Genomic DNA, 6,323 nt, shown 5'->3' with positions numbered 1-6,323 from the left:
TTCACTCTGGTGAAATTCCAAGCTCAAGCTTGAGGCCTTTTTTTTTTTTTTTTTTTTCCTCCCTTTTCTTACACCTTCTTCATGTCTTGTCCACTTCTGGTATTTTTCACCGTTTTATGAACTGAGGGTTTAGAACCTTACTCAAAGCACTTTTATAACCAAGGAATCAAAAGCTCAGATTATGTCTGTTGGACCTGTAAATTCAGTTTTCAAAGGTGGTTGTTTCTCAATGGCCATCGTGGTCTCTGGTCAGGCCAGGCAGATGCTCTGTCCCTTTCAGTGCTGTGGAGTTTCATAGCTGCTACTGCCAGGTTGATTTGATCTAGTGAAAAATTCTATAGAGGTGTCAAAGGGAAAGGTTTCTGTCTTGTCTTTTCTACCCAAAGATGGTACTTTAGGTTGATGCTGTGTGTTTGGAATATCATTTTTGGTTTGGCACATGTTGAAATCAAACTTCATTTAGCCAATTCACTCCTTGTTTTTGTAAAATATCATGGTTAGAGCTTGAGCTCGTTGATGCTTTCTGCTGGTAGAAGACTTTGTACTTACAGTAGCTGAGGTATGAGCAAGATGGATACAGGATCCTACATCTTACCTCTTGAGCAGAATCTTAAAAATCCTGATCTCCGTTACACTAAAACCCAAATTGTTGTCCTCTGAGTAGACAAAGGTGCATATGGAGGGGAAGGAGTTGTAAGGGAGAGGTGTGCGAGGGAAAATATCAAAGCATTGGTTTGGCAGGAATGAGGGTGTTGGGGAGACTCCATCCACTTTCCATCCCACATGCCCTGGCCTTTCACATCCTGTCTGAGGTACCCCCTCACCTGACACGGGTTGTTACCGTAGGGTCCTTTTGAAACAAAGCAGTTCCACTGTTTAAAACTTGGAGTGACTTTTATTTTTTTTTAAGCAAGACAGTCCTCAGAAAGTGCCTTTTTAGAAGATGGTGCTGTAGATTTTTATTTTCCAGTTGTACGTGGCTGCAAAATTTAAGATAAATTATTGAAAATGCCAAGTGTTTGGTGGTACCTTTTAGGTACTTTCAAACCTCAGCTTCTCTGAGTCAGGACCAAGAATAACCAGGAAGGTGTTTTCCTTTGGAGGGAGAGGCATTGAGGAGCGATCACCAAATTCAGCTGGTAGGCTGGGGTTAGCTTGGGTTTGGTCAATGTGATTTACCTCTTCATATTGAGGGGTCTGGGGGTTTTGGGGTGTGGGAGGAGCCATGGGGACCTGACTGGTGCTGAAAGGAATCTGTAGCTCCCAAAGGATGTCTCCTCTTAGGGAAAGCACTTTCCCAAAGATGGAGACAAACTGAAGGGTGTCTTAGGAGGATGTCTTAAGGATGGGCTGGGAGATGGTTGGTCCTCACATGGCTCATGTGTGTTTGGGATGGATCAGTGGGTGTTCTGATTGCCAGCTGGGAGCTGGGTGCTCTGGATGGGAACAGCTTGGTGGCCGCAGAGGGGTTGGGTCCATGGTGAGTTTGGTGAGCGTTCCTGCAGTCAGGAAAAGCTGTAGACTAGACTATTAAACACTGCACCTCAGTAACCTTGTAATGCTGCATAAAGTAATAATAATAGCAAAGTTGTGCTTTGATGACACTGTAATGTGCTTGCACATGCCTGCAAAAAAAACACTTCCCTTTCCTTTGGTATCGGTCTGAGTAGCAATTATGGGACTTTTCTTTTATGATGAGCCTTGTCCTTTGTTGTGGTGTTTCTGTATATTTATTGGTGGTCTGTGTGCAGCTCATAGGTCCGTGTGTCTGCTCTGTGTGTTGCTTTTAACACTTATTTTTAGGCAGGAGAAGTTTCTGAATGTTTTGGTTTTCTTCTCCAAAGAAAGTTGGCTTAACCAGTCGTGTTTGAGAGGAGACAATTAACCCGCTCGCCATAGACAAATGCTTCATTGGTACCTTGTTTCTCTACAACTAAATGATTTTGTGCATTTTATTACTGTTTATAGTGTTGGGCATTCAAGATGTGAAATAACTTGATGTCAGGATATTTTTGAGTATCAGGAGCTTAACCGCAGAACTCACTGAGTAATTAATTCCAAGTGAATCTCTTTGCAGGAATCTGTTCATGTCCAGACTTTTTCTTGGAGTTAGCAGAGCTTCTGGACATCATCCATGAAATACGTGGGGTTCAGAGTCCCAGCATTGGGCAGTGCCCTTGCTGAGTTGCCCACACCTCGTTGTTGAGGGGATGCTGCAGCTCCCCAGGCACAAGTTGACTCTCTTTGCTCTGTAATTTCTTCTGATTCAAGTTCGAGACATGATCCAATGTCTCTTGTAGCTTGTACCAACTTTCTTGTCTTATTGCAGTGCCCGATGCCACTGTGTTGGTATTTAAGCTTGCCATGATGTTCAATTATTTTATATTTCCAATTTCTCAATGTTACTAGGCCGGGGTTTAGAAAGCATTTTTCAGTCTAAATTCTGAGCCAAAACTGTGTCTCCCTGACCCTTTTAGTAGTAGCTGTTTCTACCTTTTAGACTAAAAAGGGCCAAAAATCTTGCACCATCAGCTTGTTTGCAGCAATACTCTCCATTTCCTCCCCTGCCTGTCAACCAACTGCTTTGTTTATCTCTACATTTAGCTCATACAGAACCTGTTGAGATTTAGAAGTTGCTGCCTCTTCTTTGTATCAAAAGGAATGAACTTGCACCTGATGAAGCAGTTTTCTGTTGGACACAAATTTCTTGCCTTGGTGTCCTTGAGCTGCCACATGCGAGGTTTAATTCCAGTAGAAATGTTTCTGTTGCAGTCATTGGAGGGTGCATGATGGTTTAAAGTATCCAAATTAAATAAGAGCTAGCAAACCACTGAAAAAACACATTCTTAAATACTTTAAATTTCAAAAAAACCCTAGCAAACCAAAATACAACAAGGAGCAGCTGCAGATGGACAGGGAGGACCTCCTCAAAGTGATGGAGAACCTGTGGGATATTGGGATCCTGTGGCTGTTGGGACAGCTCTGTAAGGGAAAGAAAAAAGGTGGAAGAGGCAGAAAGGGCAGACTCAAAGTAACAGAGCCCAGTAGCAGTTATTCAAGCTCCTTTAAAAATGATCAAGTGGGAAAATAAAAACAGAATATTGACGCTAATGGAGAAGCAGCAGAGCCTCCTTTGCCTCCTGTAGCAAATAAAGAAGCAAAACCTGGTATTTTCCCTCCTGTTTGACAGCTGGTGTTTTCCTTCAGTACCTTTCTGTACTTGAAGAGGCCTGTAAGAATGATGGGAGTGAACTTTTAGGAGGGCCTGTTGCACAGGATATGGGGTGATGGTTTTAAACTGAGGAAGGTTGGTATGAATTAGATTTAAGGAGTTTTTTTACAATGTGATGAAACACTGGTTGCCCAGAGAAGCTGTGGCTGCCCCATCCCTGAAAACATCCAAGGCGTCAGGTTGGACAGGGCTTGGAGCAGCCTGGTCTAGAGGTCCCAGGTCACAGCAGGGGGATATGTCTGGATGAGCTTTAAAAGATCCCTTCCAATCCAGACTACTCTGTTATTCTGTGACTGCTAATTCAAAAACTAATATATGAGGGGAAAAGCATGTTCCTGTATATTTTTAGGGGTGCCTGTTCTTCTCCAGGACTGTGCTGCAAGCAGGTAGCAGTGCCTGTGACAGCTGCCCCCTGAAATCAAACTGGTTTTATCCAAACCTTGGAATCCCATACTTGGGTGAAACAGATGCAGCTTCCAGTGGATCTGCTGGTTCAGACAGCACTGACCCAAGGGGTTTTGTGAGCAATATGTGGCCCTTTTGTACAACACAGATGTCCTGAGAGATTCCTGGTTGCCTGGAGGTGTGCCTGGCTCCCAGGAGCAGCAGCAGGCAGGTATAGGGGTGATTTTGCTGTAGCACTGCAGTTGCCCTGCTCTTAACTCAGCTCTTACCTACCTCCCCATTCCCTGGCCAGTCTCCCTCCCTCCACTGCCTGTATGGAATTAGCCATGCTGAGGATGCTGTGGCTGCGTGGAGCACAGATCAGCTGTGGATGTGAGGGTGGGGGTGGGATGGTGACAAAAGCCTGTAGAAACAAAGGACTGGGTAGGAGGTGGGTGGGTGTCAGTGAGCTGTGATCAGCTCATGCTTTTCAGGGACATTGATGGGGACATCAGACATGAGCTTGGATGTCCTGAACTGTTTGTGTTGGACTTGAACTCACTGAGAGCAAGTATGTGCCTTTTTCTGACCAGGAACAGAGCTGGAAAAGCCTGTATTTGCATTGGTAGGATGAGTTAGTATTTTTCTTGAACTGTTTTTAAAGCTCGAAGTCCTTGGTCAGAGTTGGTTTTGTGTTGAATTACTTAATCAAAGCGAGCCCTGAATTACTTGTGAATTAGAACTACCCAGAGAGGAGAAGCTTTTAAAATAAGTGGTTTCTGGAGAGTAATGTCATCAAATAAACCTACTTCCTGGTAGACTTGCAATTTTTTTAAAAATAAAATTTAACCTTGATGTGTTTATCTAACGAGAATCATTAATTCTGCCTTTATTTGAATGTTGCCTGTCCAGTGATGTCCTCGCTCTTTACTGTGCTCCTGCAGCTTTCCATACACTCCATTGCCTCTCCCCTCTCCACCCATTTGGAGGTTGCAGGGACGTGGGGAATGTTGTCCAGTGAATGTCAGGGAGCAGAGCAAACCTCTGACTCAGTGGGAATGTGGAGGTGAGGATTAAACATCACAGATTAGTTCAAAAAGCACTTTGCCAGCAGCAGGAGGTGGCGATGTCTGGGAACAGACTGATGTGGTGACTTGGGTGTGGAAACAGGAATAACCCCCCATCCTCTGATACCAGGTTCTCATCTGTACTGTGCAGAAGTAGGCACCTGTGTGCTTCGATGCCAGTTTGGGCTTTAAGCTGCTAGAAAAAAAATGGGTTTTCAGACCAAAATGGAAGAGGTTTTCTAACAGGTTCTATTTGAAGCTGTTTTGAGACATTGGCAAATTGTCCAGCCAGGAGCTCTGGGACCAGCTGGCTCTGAAGCAGGTTCCCTTTCTGACCTGGGGGAAACGATTCTGCCTCATTTTTCATCTAGAAAACGTTTGTGATGATTTATGTCACCTTACAAGAGTGAGTTACTGGGTGATCTGAGGATGAGCCATGTCATGACAGTGGTAACATCATGATACAAACCCGTGCACTTCTTGCACATTTGCATCTTCCAGTGAATCCAGTTGTTTGGAGCCCATCCCTGCTGGGAGCCAGAGCTCTTCCCTCCCATCCCACTGCAGCTCTGCCCGAGGCTGAAGCCCCTTGGGGTCAGTCCTGTGTTTGCCATCCTGCTTTCTTTAAACTAACCCAATTTGTTGTAAAACAGATGCTCAGAGGGCAAGTTTATTTAAATGAAAGGGTTTGTTTTTTTCATTGCTGAGAATTACACAGGTATTTCAAATGCATTTGGCAGTTGGAAAATTAATGCTGTAACTCTATCTAGAAACACAAAAATATGGCTGTATGTTGAGTTTAGGGCCGTGCTTGCCCATAAATCATAGATCCACAACCCATTTCAGTACAGGTGTGCAAAAGTTAGCTTTTAAAATAGTTACTAATAAACTTTCGTTTTGCTTACACTTGCAAATCTCTTAAATATCTTCAAAACCAGTTTCTTTGATAGAAAATACATGTCTTGGTAGGTAGTGTCCACTCAGATGTAATAGCAAAGTGATGCCCACTGGAGCAATGCTGAATTTAAAGAACTTTTTGAAGTTTTGGAACCTGATGGTGTACCAGAAGAGTGAAAACTTGATTATTGCTCCTGAAGTAGTGAGGATAATTGAACACCAACAAAACTTGGTGAGAGGAAGAATGCCAGAGATGGAGTTTTTGGCTTCTGGCAACTTTGCAGTGCAGACTGGCTTCTTCTGGGTATTCACTTTTGTGCATCACTTCTCTCCTGTGGCTGTAGTGTTTACTTTTTTTTGAACTTGATTTCTGTTTTCCAGTGAAATCTTCTCATTTTTGCAGTTTTCAGTGTTGAATCTCACCTAGAGACAACTACATGTTGTTTTCCTGTAGAAAAAACCTGCTTCTAGCTCGTTGTGTTTGGTGTCTGTTTGCAGGCAGGTGTGAAAAGTGAGCTGCAGCACAACAGTGGGGCAGGCAGAGCGAGTTTTGGGTCAGAAATGTTGGTTTTACAGGCACTGGTGTGTATAGATCAGCATTCCAGGGGAGCAGTGACACTTTGGGCTCACAGGGTAAGGAGCCTCCCACCTCTATCCTCCCTTGGTATAAGCATTTCAGCTCCCCAGGTAACCTCATGGTGGATAAACGGTGCTTGGTGGGGAAAAACTGGGCTGTTCACCTG

The sequence above is a fragment of the Zosterops lateralis genome, assembly GCF_965231275.1.
Source record: "Zosterops lateralis genome assembly, chromosome: 28".
Taxonomy (NCBI): domain Eukaryota; kingdom Metazoa; phylum Chordata; class Aves; order Passeriformes; family Zosteropidae; genus Zosterops; species Zosterops lateralis.
Note: the sequence above shows the minus strand (reverse complement) of the source record.